Raw genomic sequence first — 21,407 nt, forward strand, 5'->3', positions numbered from 1 at the left:
AGATCACTAAATTTTTCTAATAGGTCTGCCTTTAACAAGTCTCGAATCTGGACCTTAATAGACCCGTTATAATATAGATGAAACATTTAAAATTGTTTACTTTATTTTTCTGTTTGAATGAAAGAAAGGTTCTTGTCTATTGTCAATGGACGCCGTGAATGTCATCTATATATTTGTCAAAGGTTTACCATTTAGAGTCATGATTGCTCAAAATGTCATAGATTTTGATTGTAACAGGAAAACGGCCAGTGTTCCTTTTTAGATACGTTCAACGCTTCGACGTTGTCTAGCGAGATCTGCGATTTTCGCGGCTGCGAAACTTTGTCGTAAAAATATTGTATGTTATGAGAGTTACATACATTACAAAAAAATATCATATTATTGATGGTAAATCTTTTTTGTTGCAGCTTTGTCGAGCCTAGTACTGGTCATATAGAAGTTTTGATGACATTCTACACTACAGCGAACTTTATATTTACCCTTTTCTAAGAACGATTTTTGGCAGACACACACATATTAACTTAGCCATTCTAAAATTGAGTTTTAAAATTTTAAAAGTCCACACAGGCTCTCAACCAGAAGGGTTAAAGCCTCAAGTCCAAAAATCACGTGTAGTGGACCAAAGACTACTGGATATAAACAAGGTTTCAAAAAGAAAAAAATAAATAGAAGTGCTACATCGTAAGTTGAAATAATGTGTGTTAATGCATCATTTATTTCAAATTTTACTCTATTTCGCGCGAAATATGTACTACATTTTTCTCCCATTATCTGGACACGATGTGCAACGTCGAAGCACTTGTACGAGAGCAACGGCGGTGAAAACAAGTAAATTTTTGGTATCGGTACTAAGTCAATCATTAAAACAATTTAATTAGTTTTCGGTTTAAAAACCATTGTGTGATGGTGATGAGCCTGGACTGAAACTAAGGGGATCCCCGTTAAGAAGACCACAACTGCCTTGTTCGGCAAGTGTCCATTTGAGTAGTGTGATACATTCGTTTACAATTTTCTTACTTGCGTTAGCAATTACTTACTACAATTTTCAAATACAGTCCTCAACCTTTTTCAATTTTCTATTTATTTTATTTTATTTTTTTTATTTGTTTAATTTATTCATACATCAATACATAATAATATAAATTACATGAATGTAGGAATGTAGGAACATACTCATAGGCACCTAGGTAACTTAAAACCTGAATGAGCCTGTTAACAAGATTTTTTATATTACAAAATATCAATAAATCCATCTGATGCTAATTTATATTCACTTAAGACCTAAACTACATATTCGGTTACTTAAACCTAACCTATATAAATTCCAATTTATAATTTTAACTGCTGTTAAATAGTTCTTTAACTTTTTTATTATTTGTATAAATATAATGTCTGCAAGATTTCTTAAATTTTTTTTTATTCGCTATTTTTCTTATATCTTTTGGAACTAAATTAAATATTTTTGGTGCAAAATAATTTATAAAACGCTTATTTAAATTTGTATTACTTTTGGGAGTTTTTAAGTGTTCATTCATCTTATTGCGAGTATTAAAGGTATGTGTTACAGCAATATTCAGTTCAGGATTTTTATGAACAAAGCAACAAACTTCCAAAACATAAAGTGATCGGACATCAAATATATCACATGAGTACAATAAATTGGTTGAATATAGTTTATTTTTCCCAAATATGATTTTTAAAATATAATTTTGTACCACATTTAAGGGTTTCAAAGAAGTTTGGTACAGTCCACCCCATGCAACAATACCGTATCTAATCAATGACTCAACCAATGCCCTATAAACTGCAACCAACAATTTCCGGCTTAAGATTTGTTTTAGAATGTAAAATTTGTGTAAGAGTTTTCGAATATTTTTGGTTAGATTTAAAATGTGGTGATTCCATTTTAGATGCTTATCAATAGTAACACCCAAATATTTAGTGAAGTAAACTTCTTTAATAATATTATCCTGTTGTGTATTGTTTTCTATATCAAGAGAATTAAATGATGGGCGGTTTGCTTCAGTTAATGAAAATGCAATATAGTGAGTTTTTGATATGTTAAGTGATAATTTAAAAGTGTCTAGCCAGTTTTTTATCTTACGTATTCCGATTATTGCACTGTCTTTCACATTTTCCCATGTTGTTCCAGAGAAAATTATTGCCGTATCATCTGCGTATGATATAACAGCACCATCTTTAATTTTTAATTCTGTTAGTGAGTTAATATATGTAATGAACAGTAAAGGTCCTAACACGGTTCCCTGAGGTATTCCTATTTTTATTTCTAATGGTTCACTTAATGTATCCTCAATTTTTAAATATTGCTGCCTTCCAGTTAAATAACTTTGAAAAACCTCCAATACTGGGCCCCTAACTCCATTTGAAGATAAAACATCCAAGAGAAGATCATAGGGCACAGTATCAAAGGCCTTTGCCAAATCCAGGAATACTGTAATACATTTCTTGTTCTTTTCCAGTTTATCTGTTATTTGTTTAGTAAGTTGATATAGGGCATCTGTTGTACTTGACCCACTAAGAAAACCGTATTGTCGTTTCGATATTAAGTTTTTACTTTGCAAAAATGTCATTAACCTATCTTTCAGGCACTTCTCAAAAACTTTAGCAAAATTATTTATTACACTGATTGGTCGATAATTATTTATATTACTTTTTTCTCCGGATTTAAAAATAGGTGACACAATTGATATTTTAAATTGTTCAGGGACTTTTCCCGTAGTGAATATTAAATTAATAATATGGGCGAGGGGGCGAACTAAAAATAAATGTGTCTTTTTTATTAAAGAAGAGGTAAAGTTATCTATCCCTGGAGAGCTATTGTTCTTAAGATTGTTAATCTGTTTAATTATATCATTATTATCAACTGGACTTAAATAAAATGAATTCAACAAGGCTGTATTTACATCTATTTCATTCTGGCTAGTTTTAATTTTGTTATACATTTCCAGTCCAATGTTAGTAAAGTAATTGTTACAATAATCGGCCAAACTCTTGATATTCGTAAAGGGGATGTTAGTTTTATTATTTACAATGGGAAGTATGTTTTTTTTAATTTTTGACTGACCATTAGTCGCTTCTGTTATTAATTTGTAAACTCTTTTAAGATTACTGCCAGCATTTTCAATTTCCGTTTTATAATATGTGTGTTTAGTTTTATTTATTAGTTTATTTAGGTTATTTCTATAATTTTTGTAAATCAGATTATCATTTTCATTAAAAGTTTGCAAAAGTAGTTTATGCGTTGGCAATGTGTTTATAGTGCATCATTAATAATAAGTGATTTCATATTATAATATTGCCCTTGACATGTGAGATTCAAAAAAATAAATAAATAATTTTAAGCCCATTTTGCTATTTGAATTTATAGAGCCGTCTAAAATAGGATAATTAGAGGTAAGTTAATAATATAAGTCCATTTAATCTAATATAAGAGAAAATTTGTACCACGAAAAATATATGTGCTACTGCTGCATCACTATTTCTTTACACTTTAAAGAGCTGCAAACTCAGTTCTTTTAATAAAAAGTTACGTTTAATATTAATTAAAATAAATTTAAAGTTTAAAAAATATTATTTTCACCCGGTGCTTCACTCTCGTCAAAATTATTTAGATTAAAATATATAAAAAATATATTGAAATATTTATGTACCAGGCTCTTTAATATACATCCAACTTTACTTAAATGACTAATAAACCCAATTATATGTGGATCGATAGGATGGAATCCCTACCTCTTAATTAAACTTGCAATGTAAAATTAAATTCATTTAGCACATACTCGACTGTTGAGAAAACTATTAAAAGGTATATTGAAATTTTGAAAAATTGGGCCATAATAAAAAATAACCATAAGAATTGTAATATAACGCCGTGATAATTAACACAAAAATATACAAAAGGGGTCAATCAATAAGGTTATTAACACGGCTAGTGACATTAAACTGGATAACTCAATTACCGGCCATTATCCGAGGCAGGACTATAACCCTTGAAGTCATTATCATGACCGAATGGTGTCGAGATAATTTAATTCGCTTCTATCGAATTCCAATTACAACTTTTAACATTATTAAATCCGAGCTCTATGATCTGACTACAGTTAAGAAGACGTGAGAAGAATCTTGGATTCAATTAATAATTGTTTTTCACTTATCAAATAAGTTCCTATTAATATATGCCAATAGAGCTCTTTGAACAAGCGTATTTTCAACAATGGCTAGTAAGTGTACTGAACGTGCAGAGTAGCCATGGAGCGGATTGGTCAAGTGTCACGGCAGCTCGAATTTGCCTAGTTGCCCTATGATGCGAAAAGAAGAGACCATGTTAGAATTCTTAAACAAAAATTTTTATTTATCTTTATTACTTTGATAAGAACATTTAACAGTTATACAGAGTTTCAAGTTAGATATACAGCTTAGATTAAATTATTATTATGACAGTATTATGGTCAAGTCCACCTATACCAGTTGGTCGGCAAAGATGACACTCTATAATTCACTTCTTCTGAGTGCCTTGTTTAGTAATGCTGCAATTTGGAGTTTGCGTTATAGCGGAGTAAAAAACACAATAAAAGTAGCTCCCTTCTTAAACAAAATAAAATCGGCTTAGAACCAGATGAGACCTTTACCAAATCATTAATTAGGTTATTGTACATACGAAACGGACATTTACGACTTTTTTTAAAATAAAACATAAAAGACATAAAAATGTGGTATAACAGTCACATACCATATATGAATTTTGAAGACCCAAGAAAATATGGATGGACAAATGATATAGAGTCTAATATATGGACTCCAATATTTGCGACACAGGATCCCGTTCCAAAGGAACTACGACAAATTTTAGTTCTTCGATGTTCCGATGAAAACTGCAACACTTAAAAAAAAAAGGTACCGAGTTTTATAAAATGGAGAATATTGCAAAAGGCAGGAATTTAAAAAAAGTGCTTTTTAACCTTAACCTTTTAATATCTCTGAAAATTTTTAACATATTCAAAAGATCTTTTTTTTGTTTTAATGAGAATACATAAGCGCTAGAAACTGCGATAAAATAAATCCAAAAAACGTTTCTTTTTATTAATATAACATTTAAAAATCATTAAAATTATATTTTCTGCAATGAATTTTTGAGCAAGCGAGAAACTTTTTTATTTGGAAATCTTTTTCCATACAATCTGAGAATAAAAGGTAGATAAAACTGTTACGAAGTTTTTAAAAGTAACTGCTGATATATTAGCTAGATTGCGAGAAATCCATCTGCAAAGTTGTCCCAAATTAGCGACGGCCAGAACAGTCGCCGACGTTCGCGGGAGATGCGTGACTAATCATATCATAACCCCTAAAGTTGTGTCATAACGCTCTTGATTTTTGTGCGTTAAAACACGTTTTTATTGCGTTGTCCTTCGTCAATGTTTTATGAAGATGGTTCGATGCGAAAAACTGCCAAGTCTGAATTATGCAAGAGATTAGAGCCAATTGCAGATACAATAGTTTCTCCAAATAGTGTAGAATCATATATTATTGATGGTATGGTTATAATCCAAAAAAATTGAAACCAACTTCCTCTTTGACTTTTAACGGTTTAGCACTTTTTGCGGACGGAAACACAAGAGAATAACAGTTGTTTTTGACACTTACACATGTAATTCATTAAAATCTGCTAAGAGATTCAGACGTGGTGATTCATCTAATACAACAGAATACAAAATTTTTGGGTCGCGAAAAGTTCCAATTTTATATAACATAATGCGTATTTTCACCGCTTCTATTCAACTCTAAAACGATAATTTTTAAACCAGCACGAAGGAAATAGGAGAAGAATAAAGGTAAATGAGATTCCTATCAACAATTTAAGATACTGTGACAATACAGCAATATTAGCAGATAATATTAAAGATCTCTAAGCCATCCTAAATGTCATAAACGTAAAAGAAAAGGAGTTTGATCCTAATATCAACAGAAACAAAACCAAACTGATGATAGTGAGTAGACAACTTAGCACAATACTAAGCGACAAATAGCGACAATAACGAAGAAAGAAAAATATCCATAGCCATTACTTCAAATACGTTTATCAATTTCAATACCTACCTTTTGCGACGAGAGATACCATTAGGGCTGCGCCTGCGAGTAGTGAAGTGACATATATGGCCTATACTGTTATATGGAGTAAAAACTTGGTCATTAAAGGTCAAATTCCTTCAAACAATAGAGGCCTTCGAAAAATGGATTCTGAGAAAACTACTTAGGATTTCCTGGATAAAATATGTAATGACTAATGAGCAAGTTTTATAAAGACCAAACCCCGACCGACAACTTCTTGAAATCGTCAAACAACGAAAAGAATCTCATCTAGGATATATTCCTAGATCTTACAATTTACTAATATGAAAAATCGAGGGAAAAAGAGAACCAGAACAAAAACAACTCTCTTGGACGCAATATCCGGAACTGGCCTAACATCGCATGAGGCCTCCACGGTATTCATAACCAAGGTACAAACATTTTATATTACCGCGTTAGGAAGCGTACGGCACCAGAAGTAGAAGAACGTCATGGTGGTGGTCTTCAACAAATCCAGATTTGCCTACATGCCCATTTATTTAAATTTCCTGTTAACCTTCCGGTACTAACGTGCGGACTGCGAGTCCGCATGGCCGGTATTTTCCAAAGAATTCCGAGTAGGCGGCTGTACCGCTCAGTACCTGTTGCGATTGGGGGCTCCAATTAAGTGTTAAGTGGTAAACAGAGTAGGTTCGTATTGGAGTTAGGCTCTTATGCGGTCTCTCACTCCGCACGTTAGTGTTTATACTAATTTTTTAAGGTAACAATTTTTAATTAATTTCTTTACAGTGGTTAATATGAATTACAGTGGTTAATATGAATTACGAAAGGGAACAAGAATAAGTTGGCCAACTCTTCGATGAGATTGCGACTGATGAGGAGCCATTTGATGACCACTCGAGTTTGCAGGATGATGATGAAGTGACTCAAGATCATAACACGGATGATGAGCAAGATATTGATGACCCAAACAACATCTTGAATCTTCCAGATGAAATAATGGAAGAAGTGGCGCACATATTGGAAAAGATGGCCAAACCAAGTGGAGAAAGCATCCAGGAAATTCTCAGGTACGGACAAGCGCCCTAAATATTATCTTCTCCCTGGGGTAAAGGGAAATGCAAAAGGGTTAAAATTTGCCGCAGAGATTTGGAGTCTATTTTTCACAAATGAAATGTTGCAAGTCATTGGTGATAATACAAATATCTGCATTGGAATGTGCAATTTAAATCCAAACAACCGATCAGCAAGGCCCAGAGACATTATTGACTTGAAAGCGCTTATAGGATTGCTTTATATATGTTCGATGTCAAAAAATAGTCGGGTAAATGCCTCCGACTTATTTAGAACAAATGGAACATTCATGAAAATATTTCGTTTGACAATGTCTCGGGAAAGATTCAGATTTTTGTTGCAGTATATTCGTTTTGATAATAAAAATACTAGAATAAAGATACAAAAATATGACAAATTAGCACCGATCCAGGAGATCTTTGATTCATTCAATTCTTATTTGTCTAAATATTTTTGTGTTTCCGAGCTCACAACATTGGATGAAATATTGGTGGCATTCCGAGGGAGATGCAGGTTTTGAGTATATATGCCCAATAAACCTAACCGATATGGTATCAAAATATATTCTTTAATGGACGCAAAATTGTTTTACACTGCGAACATGAAAATTTATGTTGGGCAACAACCGATTGGACCTCATAAAGTTCAAACTGATAATGTTTCCCTCCTTTCCCGTCTTTGTCACCCCATCTCAGGAAGCAGCAGAAACATTACCATGGACAATTTCTTTACCAGCATGGCTGTTGCTAACGCCCTTTCAACAAACCATAAACTCACGATTCTTGGTACTATTAGAAAGAATAAAAGAGAACTTCCACTTGAATTTGTCCAACCTGCTAAACGACCCAACCAGACAAGCATGTTTGCATTTCAAGACAAAGCAACCATAGTATCGTATATTCCCAATAAAAATAAAAATGTGCTTATGTTGTCAACTATGCACCATAATGAAGACAAAATAGACCAAGAAACTGGAAAACCACAAATAATAGTTGATTACAATTAAACTAAAGGTGGGGTTGATACAGTGGACAAGATGTGTGCGGCCTATGATTGTGCCAGAGCTACTCGTCGCTGGCGAATGGTTATATTTTTTATGCAACTTAATATAGCTGGAATAAACTCCTTCGTTATTTTCAAGAGCAATTCAAAATATATGGATGATACACCTCGAAGAATATTTCTGGAGAATCTTGGTATACAGTTACTAGACGGACACTTACAACGAAGAGCTACTAATAATCGGATACTAAGGACCATTAGACTTCGCCTTAGAGAAATTTCACATTTGCAGGAAGAGTTACCCAAACCAGAAACCACAAACATAAAATGACGCTGCTTTTATTGTGATAGAAAGAAAAATAGACCAACGAGATTTAGCTGTGCATACTGTAACAAACCTATTTGTTTGGATCATGCCAACTACATGTGTAGTGACTGTATGGCTGGTGAAAGTGACGAAGATTGACGATATTATTTTAGTCAGAGTTTAGGTTAGAAGTTTTATTTTTGTTTTTTGAAATGTAATCATCTTTTGTTTATGTTGAAAGTTTGTTAGAAGTTCTGTTTTTGTTTTTGATAATGATATGTTTCGATTCTGTGATTTTTACAATTCAAAAATTGTTATTTTTTATTGAAGATTTTCTGGGCTTTTGGATTTCAATAATTTACCTTCAAAATGTGTAAATATATTTATATTTGAGGTGTTTATATATTTCCACCAAGACTAATATAGTTATACACGATTTTTGATAATTTTTCACTGAAAAAAAGATATGCGGAGTGTGAGTCTAATGTTAGTATTTATGTCACATAAGTCCTCGTTAGTACCGGAAGATTAAGAAGAATGTAGAACCAACTATGTAGCCACCGAAGATTCTAGCCCATACGTCTAATTCATGAGAATGTCAGGTATAAAACTCATGATAGATCCTTAGATTTGTGTTAGACCACGTTACGTCAAAATGTTGATTGGCTATTGACAACACTGCTACAAAAAAATTAACATCAGTGTAAGAGGAAAACATTAAAAAGATAGCTAAAAGTGTTTAGCATTATTTTGAACATTAATTCACAAAATTGTAAAGAGCAGTCACTATCATCATCATTCAATTCTTGAACAAGTTGTATTTTATATAGGCGCCATTGTTTAGGAATCGTTTGTACAGTGGTCCGCGAAACTCCCAATATATTAAAACATTTTCTGGTACATCCTACATTAAGGATTAATATTAGTTTGGTATCCATTTGATATTGATTGTTTATAAAATATAATAATTTTCACTCTCTCCGCAACAGAATAAACAACTTTTTTTTAAATCGAACAAAAATAACACCACATAAATAACGAACTCTCCAAAACTTATATCTGTGAGAAACGCTGACTCTTTATCGTAATTTTATCCAATATCGTAATTGGCTAGTTATAAACGTGAGAAGCGCTGACTCTGTACTAGCATAGTTGGCTATATCAACTACGTTAGGGTTTATATAATATATTTTATTATACTTAGTTTATATTTTATGCTGCTACTAAAAATTATATTATCAGTTTGTATTTTTTAAGTACAATTTTTTCATTGCACGGCGACGCGTAGCTCAAGTTTAAAAAATATTAAAATGCTATTTGAAAAAAAAAATGAATCCCCTATCAAAAGATGTATAACAGCTTACCAATTTAAAAAAAGAGATTAAATATAGCCTCTACCAAGAGGTTAAAGCTAGTGATAGAATTTATGTGGAAATATCGACGTGTTCGAGACAAAACGACGTAAGCGCCATTAAAAAAAAATTGAGTTTATAGGCGCATACAATTGGCATAAGCGCCTTCTTTAAAAAGATTCTTTGAATTTGGCTATACTACGGTTTATTTTCCTTTTATTGTGTCGTAAAGTTGCGCAAGCGCCAGTTTTGTTTGAACGAATTTCATTCAGGGTGTTTACTCCAGTCATAAGCGCCAGTAATGCATTGGGCATCATAGGGGCAACGTCTCTTTCGTTTATAGTGAAATTTTAATAGAAACTGTTCTTTATTAAAACAATATTTTTCCATTATTTGCTTTATAAGCTCCAATCGGTATACAAGTGCTGATTTTGTTCCGCCCGTTTTTACATATATTAGAATGAGTTCCATAGGGCTGAATCAAAAAGGTGGAAAAATATTTTCTTATAGTATTTCTTACCTCTTTTCCTTGGTAAGGTATAATCAGCCAAGTGCTGGTCCACTCGGTCTACTCCACCCATTGGTTTAATTTTTTTTCCTTTCGTGTTTCAACTTCTATACATTTGTTTGAATGAACAGTGGAAAATAGAGAAATGTCTTTTTTATCTTTCCACTTGATCAGAGATACTTTACCCCTTTGGAATCCGAATATTTCACCCTTCTTCAATTTCTTCTCTTTCAGCTTCTTAGGAACCTCTTTTCGCATTAATTTTACTGTTTCATAAACATCCGTTTGCTTGGCCGACAATAGATCTGCTAATTGTGGAGAATTATAAAAATTATCCATTGTAATGCAATAGCCCAGATTTAGCAGATCCCTGGACAGCATCATAACTACCTGCGATGAAACTGGTATATCAGCATACTCTTAATCCAGATTTGTATGTTTCCCTGTATAAATAATAAAATTCCATACATAACCACTTTTTGACTCACATGACATATATGTTTTGATGCCAAAACGTGCTCTCCTCAGAGAAATATATTGGATCCAACCAAGTCTACCTTTGTATAATAAAAGGCTTTCATCAATTGCTACATGTTTTTCTGGAGTAACTGTATTTCGAAATTTATTTACTACCTTGTCGTAGATTGGCCATATTTTATTTAGCTTTGGGTTTGGATGGTTCTCAGCATCAAAGGTTTCGTTATTAGCAAAATGTAGATTTGACATGATTGCTTCAAATCTTTTATTGCTAAGGCATTTTGCAAAAAAAGGTGTTAGTAATAAAGGATTTTTAGACCAATATTGCCTCATTTCAGGCTTTTTTATAATACTTTGAAGAATTATAAGCCCCAAAAATACTCATTTCATCAGCAGTTACTGGGGACCATTTTTTAAATTTCTTTTGAATCGCATAACAATTGGTTTCAGTAACAATGTGGTCAATTATCTCAGCATCAAAAAATTTCAAAAAATTGAAGTAAATTGTCCTCACCATTCGAGCGGAAATGAATAACCGGTCTTGCAGAAAATGGAAAAGCTGGTGGTTCCGGGGAATCAGGCTGTAATTCGTACCAACTACGTGCCAGCAATAAATTTTCCGAGTTACTAAAATCAGAACTCGACGTTAAAACATTCAAACTTGTGCCCGACCCGCTCTCATCGACGTCACCTTCGATATCAACACCATCGAAACTTTCATCACTGTCGCTCTTCATTGTTCAACGTAAAATTGCAAAACAAAACACAAAATATGCGATAATCAATCCCCTATTACAACCAAATACGTACTGACTAAGTATTGCGAAATCAAATCACAATAACTCATGCAGTAGCAGCGCCCATCGATTGCCTAATAACGCGCCGATGCGCCCTATAAACGCGCATCCAGTGAAGAACCACCCCGGTTCGCACTTCAAGTTCATTTGCGGCAGCCAAAAACTGCATATAAACGAGTAAAACGTATTACCACAGATGTAAATAGCTCCGCACTACCGCTATTACATCTGTGTGCGGAGCTATTTACATCTGTGGTATTATCTCGGGTTGGCACACAAGATACCCAATAATTTATTTTTGCCCGAGTTAACTCGGGTTAGCGAAAATGTGACAGGCGAGCTTACCCGAGATACCTCGGGTAAACACGTTAAGCGGTTAAAATAATGTGTAGTCATAAGCGACGTGATAAACGACAAGAGCCTATGCCAAATGACTTATTCACCATTTATACCCTTTTTGACCACTTTTTATTGCTAAATTTTGACAAAAAATATAAACTTGGTAGCTTTTAGTATGGGTAATTGATGTATGTCTCATTTTTAGTATTTTTTTTTTTAAATAATGCCTTAAAACAAATATTTCGTAAATAACTCGAAATTTTCAAAATGGTGCTTACGTCGTTTTGCCTTGAACGCGTCGATATGTCCTCCTAAAGATAAGAAGTATGCGGGTAGCGAGTACCCTTTAGGTTTGACATGTATTCTTAATAGATATTTCTTGAAAAAATTACCTGACGAATACCACCCTTAACATACATCACACATTATTATAAATGCCTTTAATGAACTGGTTATTATTAACGCCTCCTTTATCTATCTATAGGTTCTGTTAATACATATATTTAATGCTAAAACTGATTTTAAAATAGTTTTTTTGGTATCACAAAAAATCAATGGATTTGCGGTTATCTTATCCGACCAGCTAAAACAATACAGTTGTGGCCTTATTTTCCTTTGAAATTTCCATAAAAGCTAATACTTCATGAAAAACAGAGATCTACAGTAAGCAGACAGAGCCCTTTTTTTGCTTTCTATGTTGGATACGAGGCCGACTTTTTTTTTGGAAATCGCACAATAAAGGTAACCGTATCATTTATTATTGCGGATTTTGTTTTCCTTTGATAAAATTTTACAAAGTTTTTATAGCAGAGCTTCTCAAAAGTAATGAAATTGAAATAAATAATGCCTGTTTTGAAAATATATATTCATTACTAGATACGACGTTAATGGTAAAACTTTAATGAAAAATTAAACTGCTGCCTTCAGCTTAATTAGGTAATAAAGTTTTCAATAGCTAACAATAACCGATAGCAAATTTTAACCGGAATGTAGCGCTTCTTTAAAGTTTCCAATCGCCCGTTTGGAAGGTAATTATTTTGAAACAAGCTCAGTAAATTTCACTGCGTAGAATAATACTGAAACGGAATATTATCTCGAAGTTTTATAACCGGTAATAAAGTAAAATGAGAACATTAAAGCAACCTTACTTGTATGCTTTTAAATTAAATTTGAGATTATAGAAATAAATATTATAGTTTTAAAAATTTAGAACTTGTGAATATTTATCCACTTTTTTTGGTTATCATAATCATGCAAAAAACAGTAGGAGAATGTGGGGAGTCTTGAAGCATGGCCATAGGTGATTTTGATAGCTCTTCCTTCTTTCACTATTTCGTTTCGTTAATATCTCATATTTTGTCATAGTAATATACTGTATTTCAAATAGGTAGAGAGTAATAAAATGTAAATTTCCAAGAATTTCGAAGTCATCAATGGGCATAGGTAAACTTAGTACCTAATTAATAAATAAAGCGAAAAAAAAAGTAGGGGTTCGAACGCTATAAGAAAAGTACACGTAGGTACGATTTTTATGTGATACAGATTAAGATAATATTTAATATACTAATTTGGCAGATAATGTAAACTTTATTGTGCTTCCCCCATCAAGCATTGCACATACACGAAGTCTTTGTATCATAAATTTATTTAACACGTTGAAGGACAGAGACACTGAGCAGCGTCTTTTCGTAAAAATGTAATATTACACAACGCTGCTCTGCGTCCTTTGTTTGATGCCTAAAAATGGCTGTGCAGCGTTTTGCTTTATCGTATAATATAATGGATTTTATTAGCCACTGTCACAAGGCATTCGGAAATTACCAGGGTACTGTTACCCTATTAAAGTATATTTACTCCTACCTTTTATTTATGCATCCCCTCCACAAACTCAAACAGAATGCCGTGCAGCGTCCCAGGAAGCACTTTGTTGCATTTAGCTACTCATTTATGTTGTGATTAGTGTTATAAAATAATACTATCGTAGCGTGGTGATTTGTGTAAGGTAAGGTTAGTATTGTTAGGAATTATTTATAATATGTGTTAAAAATAAGTGAGTAAATAGGGAAATGAAAAGACTGATGAAACCTTATTTAATGAAAGGTCATGAACTGTTTATGGATAACTATTACAAAAGCTATGAGTTGTCCGAAAAATTGCTAAGTTTCAAGACGCATACCAATGGCACTTTACGTTCAAACAGGAAAAGTAACCCAAAAACTTTAATTAAAAGAAAACTAAAAAAGGGCCAACATTTTTGGGTTAGGAGGAAACAAGTTTATGTGTCTAAATGGCGGGATAAGCGTGACCTGTTGGTGATTACTACCCGAAACCATCCTCAGATGGTATGCGTAAAAAATCGATATGGAAAAGAGCAAATGAAACCTAAAGAAGTAGCCACGTACAATGATCATATGTCTGGCATTGAACGCTGCGATCAAATGACATCGACCTACTCCACCCCCAGAAAAACCATACGGTGGTACAAAAAGGCTCTTTTTCATTTACTTGATGTAACGGTGTGGAATTACTCGTAAATTCTGCAAAGGCAACTCCAGACAATTCCGATATCTTCAATTTAGAGATGAATTAATAAAATGTTTAATTCAATTGCCTAGGGATATTGAAGCAAAAGATTTAATACGTAGTCAAAAACATGACAATTGACGCTCAGAGAAAAGTTTCTCTGAAGTAAATTATGCTCAAGAACCTGGACTAAGTTTAAATGGCCACTGGCCAGAAAAGAATCCCGGTGAGCCTACCGCATAATCAAACAAAAAATCTGTTTTTTTGAAATGCAGGTTATGCACAAGCAAGAAAATACGCCAGGAGACAAGTTACCGGTGCAAAGGCTGTGCTGAGAAGCCACTATTATGTCCAGACTGTTTCGAGGAGTGGCATGAACAAAAAATGCTACTTAGTATAAATTAGTCTTTCTTAAGCCATACTCATGTATCTTATTCTAAGTGTTGACTTTCATTTAAAAAGAAAAACAAATAACGCTGATCAGCGTTGTAACACAGTCACATTATTATGTGGAATGATGTAGCTCAACGCGGATCAGCGTTAGACGCATATCAGCGTTGTCATTATCGCCTCTGGTAAATTCTTAATATTGTGACAGAACGTCCATCAGTGTCAAAATTTAAACTAATTTAAAACTAATTTAAAATGTTTTTTTACTTAATTCAAAGTGTTAAAACTAAAGCTACTTATAAATGGCCATATATACTAATGATGTAACTAATAGAGCGGACAATGCAGTGAAACATGGCCAAACAAATCGTAAGCACAAATTAAACATAATTGACAACATATATAATGAAAAGGCTTTATTTCCGACAGGCAACTTGCCCAATAACAGGAAACAGTTGCAAAACAATGAAAAATATAGTTAAAAAAACACACACACAAACAAACCTAAAAGAATGAAAAGAAAAAAAGTAAAGTAAATTCACAATCTCAAAAGTTATCCAAAAAATTAGAACAAATAACTATTAATATGATATAAAAACCCAATTATAAAAGTTTAAGAAGTTAATCACATATTCAACAAAATTAACTGCAATATACCTACTAACTATAACTTAAACACATGGGTCTTAATCCCAAGAGTAATGATCCACCAAGATATCGACAATCGCATGAACCGGAGAGAAATTTATATCGCACATGTGACAGATCCGATTAAATATAGCGCATATTGTATATAGTGGCGATTTCAACAGGATATTAGTATGAAGCCTTGGCAGAAAGAATGTTAGAGAATGTCTAGCATTAAGCCTAGGTACCATGAAACGAACACCAGAAAGAAGTACAGGACTATCAATGAATCCATTCAGTAACCCATGCAGGAACTTTACAGAGAAGATCATTCTTCTAAGATGTAATGGATGTAGATTAAAGCGTTCCAATAGTTGCCGATGATCAAACCCTCTTACCGGATATATGCCATCCTGCCTAAAGGCCAAAAACTTAGCAAATCTACGCTGAACAGATTCAAGGAGACCAACATGATTCTGATAGAGCGGGTTCCATATAATGCAGCCAAACTCCAGTTTTGATCTCACAAAGCAACAGAAAAGCAGTCTTAATGTAGATGCCAAAGTAAAACTCTAAGAACTTCTAATTATGAACCCAAGCCTTCTCAGGGCTGACTTGACTATGTTGTTGAAGTGTGGAACGAATGTAAATTCAGAGTCAAAGGTGATACCAAGATCAGTAATTTGCTCTAATCTACTCAAAATAGTATCATTAATAAAGTAATTAAAATTTAAGAGTGTTTTTGAGCTAGAGTAACTGACCACACTACATTTAGCCGCATTCAAGCCTAACCTGTTAACAGCGCACCATATCTTCAATGTATTTAGACAGTTCTGAAAAAAAACACAATCCTCCAAATCATATACATTTAAATATAGTTTCAAATCATCGGCAAAAGCCAGCCTATGGCAAGTGAGTGACTCAATCAAGTCATTTATAAAAAAACTAAATAGGAGCGGACCCAGGTTCGAGCCCTGTGGCACACCCGACGTTACGTTAAAAAGTTTCGATTTAAAGCTCTCATATTCAACATATTGAGATCTACCAATCAAGTAGGAATGAAATAAATTAAATAATCTCCCTGAAAAACCAAACTGTTAGTTAATTTATGCAGCAAAATGTAGTGTTCTATCCGATCAAAGGCTTTTTGGAAGTCGGTATAAATAACATCGACTTGAGTATTAACATCAAGTGATTCACAGATGTGGCTAGACAAACAGGATAAGTTAGTCACACAAGATCGCCCGCTAAAAAATCCATGCTGGTCTACAGAGATGAGTTCTTTTGCGTGACTAAATAGCGACTGATTCAGGATAATTTCGAAAATTTTTAAGAAGTTACAGAGTAGTGAGATTGGCCTGTAGTTCACGATTTGATCAGAGTCCCCAGCTTTTATTTGTAGTTTGATAAAGCGTCTAAGAGTATGTTATTTATTTTTAAAGAATGGAGAATTGTACATTTTAAAGTCCTTGAAAGCCTTTTCTTTCCTATAAATGTTCTTAATCCATTCTCGAGAATAATAATTTGGAAATCTTCTTTTACGTTGCTGCTTAAGAGGAATGTGTGCGGCAAATATGCCATTCAATATATCATATAGGGTTCCACATGCATCATTAACGTTAGAGGATAAATACACAGTAGACCAATCAGCTTCAAGGATCGAGTCATAAAGGAGATGGAAGTTGACCTTTCTAAAGTTAAAAGAATGAGATAAGTTTTTATTAAGGTGAAAATTATGGACACGTTGGCCTGAGACAGTAAAATCAATTCCCAGTGCAGGGTGATGCAAATGCTCCAAGACAAAAGGCACGTCACTACGCGAAACAGTACAGGTGAAGTTAGATAAAACAAAATCCAATAGTCTATTATTATAGTTTAGGATGTGATTACACTGAACAAGATTCACACTAGCAAAATTATTCACAGCAATAGACTTTTGACTAACATGATTACCCGTAGGTGAGTTAATAGAGAAATCCGACACGTTAATATATAATTGACTATAAGGGATTGGACCTTTATCTCGGTTAAGAATGTTTTTTTGATTTTTGAATATTGCTAAACTTACGTATGCATCTAATTTTCTGTTGTTATTAACTGGTTTAAGTAATTTTAAGCTGTCTATTCCTACAAAGTGATCAGTATTTAAAACATATTCAGCTAAACTTGACTTATCAACTCTTCCATATTTCACATGAGCTACATGTTTCTTAAATCTGACATTAATTGATCTTCTAACTTCTTCTTATTCAAAAAATTTATATTAATGGATATTTCCATAAGGACTCGTGTGTTAAAGAGAAAGAGAAAAAATATATTTTTAATAGGATTAAAAACGTTTTCTTTACAGTGCTAGTATATTTAGTTTTAATCTTCTCCCGAAGATGCTAACGTCGTTAGCGAAACATGTGTCGAGAGTAAAAATAAAGAGTTTTCAATTCATAATGTGTTACTTATCTTATTGGGTATTATATCACTTATAGTTTGCTATAAGTGATATAATACCCAATAATCAATTTGGAAAATGTTATCTCAAAACTAGACTTATTCAAAAGACACACTACATAATTTTGAAATTGGTTGCTTTGCTAAAATTAAGGAAGCATTCCAGTTTATTCTATGGTTATTGTCAAATGCATGTTGTGTAATTTTGGATTTTTGAAAATCATTGTTTTTTATGTAGGATTTATGTTCATTAATTGTTTTTGGTAATGGTCTCCAGGTTTCACCTACGTAAAATTACCACAAGTACAAAGAATATTATATATTACAGTTTTATTAAATTCTATTTCATTGAAAGGTTTAAAAATAGTTAATTATGTTAAATTTCTTAGCAATTCTTTTTTTAGCTTGTCAGAATAGCCTGGAATAAATGATAAATTAATTTTGCCGTAAAAATTTGTTATTTTTTATTTTTTTTTATGGTAAACACAAGCACAGGAGGAAAGTCTTATTTCACTCTTGGAGTGGTGCTTGCGCGAAGATATTTGTGGGCATTGATCTTGAATCGCTGTAGGTTGTATGCATCGGGAAATATGTGAGGTGGAAGCCCGTTCCACAAAGAAGATGTTCTCCAGATGAATGAGCCCCGATACAGCGACGTCCTTGGGGTAGGCAGGTGGACTCGATGTTGATGAGCCGCAACTGCTAGACGCGTCCTTCTTGCCGGAACAGCCCTGGGTGAAAACAGTCCTGCCAGCTCAGAGGAGCACTTACCGTGATAATAACGGTAGAATAAACAGAGATCAGCCACCTTTCCCCTGTGCTCCAGACTATCCAGACTCTTTGTCAGTTCTGGTTTGTCGATAAGACGAATAGCTCTCTTCTGTATAAAATCCAGCAGGTTTAAACTATGCTTGAGTGCAGAGCTTCAGACATGCGAGAAATACTCGAGGGAAGGGCGTATTTGAGCCTTATAAAGAGTCAGCAGCTGTTTTGGTGTATACAGTTTTTTTATTTTGAAAAGCACTCCGAGTTTTTTGGAAGCCGCCCTGGCGACCTCGGCAACGTGGTCATGCCAAGACACACTGTTGGTGACCTCGACTCCTAGAAGATGTAAAGATAATTTCATTGGCAATGTTTTCCCTGCCATAACCAGCTCCGGGCCACCAAGGTTAGTCTTCATCGTAAATACTGCAGCCTGCGTTTTTTTAACGTTAAAATTGACCAAATTGTTATCGCCCCACTCCAAGATTGTTCTAATATCGTTGTTGATTGAAGCTACTTGTTGCTGCCTAAGATTCTGAGAACTTGCAGCTGTCGTTGGTTTGGCGGACTTAAATGTGGAAATAAATGTGCTATCATCCGCAAAGCTGTAGATTGGATTGACAGTGGCTCCTAGCAAATCGTTGATATATACCAAGAAAAGGGTGGGGGATAGAATGCATCCTTGAGGGACTCCAGCGTTAATGTTAAATTTGTCGGAGAGGTATCCATCAACGGCTACTTGCATTGTTAGTTGTTCAAGAAAACTTTTGATCCAATTCAATAATGAGTTTTGTATGCCGATTGAGGAGAGCTTGGTTAGTAGTCCCTCATGCCACATTCTATCAAATGCCTTGGAAATGAAAGAACGACTGAGCGGGAATCGCCGTGCTTCTCCATCCACAAGTGTGTGACGTAGGCCAGAAGATCGCCGATATGCCTAACGCCGATGGATCTAAGCTTTCGGAAGCCGTATTGATGATCGCTGATTAGTCCAGATAATTCCAGATATCTTAACAGTTGTTGGTTGACTGCTTTCTCCATAATCTTCGATATTACTGGAACTAGTGCATCGTCTTCTTACCCTTTTTGGGTACAGCTTGCACTCGAGCAGTTTTCCAGCTTGTTGGAAATTGGCCCAGCTTATACGATGCCGTAAACAGTCTACATGAGGGAGGAGTTAATTCGTCTGCACAACGTTTTAGTATAAGGACTGGAATTCCATCGGGTCTAGAAGCTTTGTTGGTGTCTACGCTTTTAAGAATTTTATTTATAATTCGTTGGGAAAATGACATTTCTCCCATCGATGAATTCACCTTTGGCAAATATGGCGGTGTTTTGCCTTGCGAGTGCAGAGTGGAATTGGACGCGAAGAGTTTGCCTAGTAAGTTGGCTTTTTCCTTTGCTGTTACCGCGATAGAACCATCATCTGCTGTTAGGAGTGGCAAGGCCGACTTAGCAAATCCTTGACTGATGGCTTTCGATACCGACCAGAAAGATCTTGTTCCATTTGGGCAGTTTAGCAGTTTGTTTTTGATCCTGTTGTTGTGACTCTTTGCATTCATCAATAATTCGCTTGCAGCTATTTTTGGAGGCTAAAAAGTTCCTCCGATTTTTGATGGAAGGATGTTGACGCCATTTGCGATATGCTGCGTTTTTAGTGTTTACTGCCTTTTTGCAATTCAGGTTGAACCATTGCTTGTTGTTTGATCCGCATTTAGTAGAAAAAGCGATATAAGCTTCCATTTCTGCCAAGATCGTCTCTGTAATTTGGTTTGCACATTCTGAGATGTTATTAGTTCTAAAGCAAACTTCTTTCCAAGGGAATGAGCAATAAAATTCCCGAAGATGGTTCCACTCTGCTGATTTATAATGCCATACCTTCCGCGGCATCGGACAATCCTGCGTTTTAACCTCCAACTGGCAAGAGACTGTTATCAATTTTTGGTCCGATGTTCCTAGGGGGGCATGTACTGTGTACGAGTCAGGGTCTGAAGCCAAGACCAGATCTAGGAGACTCGCGAACTCACCCTCTCGATCGGGGATTCTGGTAGGTTCCTCTACAAGCTGCGTAAGCCCGCATATGGTGGCAAATAGCTCAGCTTCTCGTCCTTCATGGTCGTTCTTGTTGCAGAAGCGCAGGCAGTCGATATTGTGAACGTTAAAATCACCCATGATGATGATTTCTGCGCTTGGATAGTCAATTTGCAGATGGTTAATGCAATCAACCAGGTTCAAAAAGAGCCGTCTATATTGAGTGTCGCTTGGTGGTCTGTAGATACAGCAGATAAATTTCGTGGCACCACTGGCTATTACTTTGAACCACATGACGTCGAAGTCCGCAGGGTCAAGCGTTTCCTCCCGCTGGCAACTCAAATCGTTCTTAACAAATACTGCCAATCCAAAGTTTAGTCGAAATCGGGTGTGTAGATCGTATCCAGGATAAATGAGGTGAACATTTGTTGTTCAAGCTTTCACCTTTGTTTCTGCCAATACCAGAATGTGAGGCTTATTTGATTGCAGGTGTTGGTGTACTGCATTAATATTGGTGTTTAGGCCTCTGATGTTGCAGAAATTGATTTTTAAGCTTTTTGATCCGCCTGATGGACTCCCCCGACCAGCCTCGAGGCGAGTGATTGATTTGATATGTTATTGATTATTACAAATACCGCACAATCGTATAAACGTTTCACCACTCCTCTTTAAACCATTATTGGATT

At 34.5% G+C, this 21,407-nt stretch overlaps 1 protein-coding gene across 3 annotated transcripts in view; it reads right to left on the reverse strand.

The window, feature by feature from the left end:
* The window catches only part of LOC126743632 (adhesion G protein-coupled receptor E4-like), a 747,227-nt gene that overhangs the window by 430,090 nt on the left and 295,730 nt on the right, over window positions 1-21,407 (reverse strand). The window lies entirely within an intron of this gene.

The sequence above is a fragment of the Anthonomus grandis genome, chromosome 13 (assembly GCF_022605725.1).
Source record: "Anthonomus grandis grandis chromosome 13, icAntGran1.3, whole genome shotgun sequence".
Taxonomy (NCBI): domain Eukaryota; kingdom Metazoa; phylum Arthropoda; class Insecta; order Coleoptera; family Curculionidae; genus Anthonomus; species Anthonomus grandis.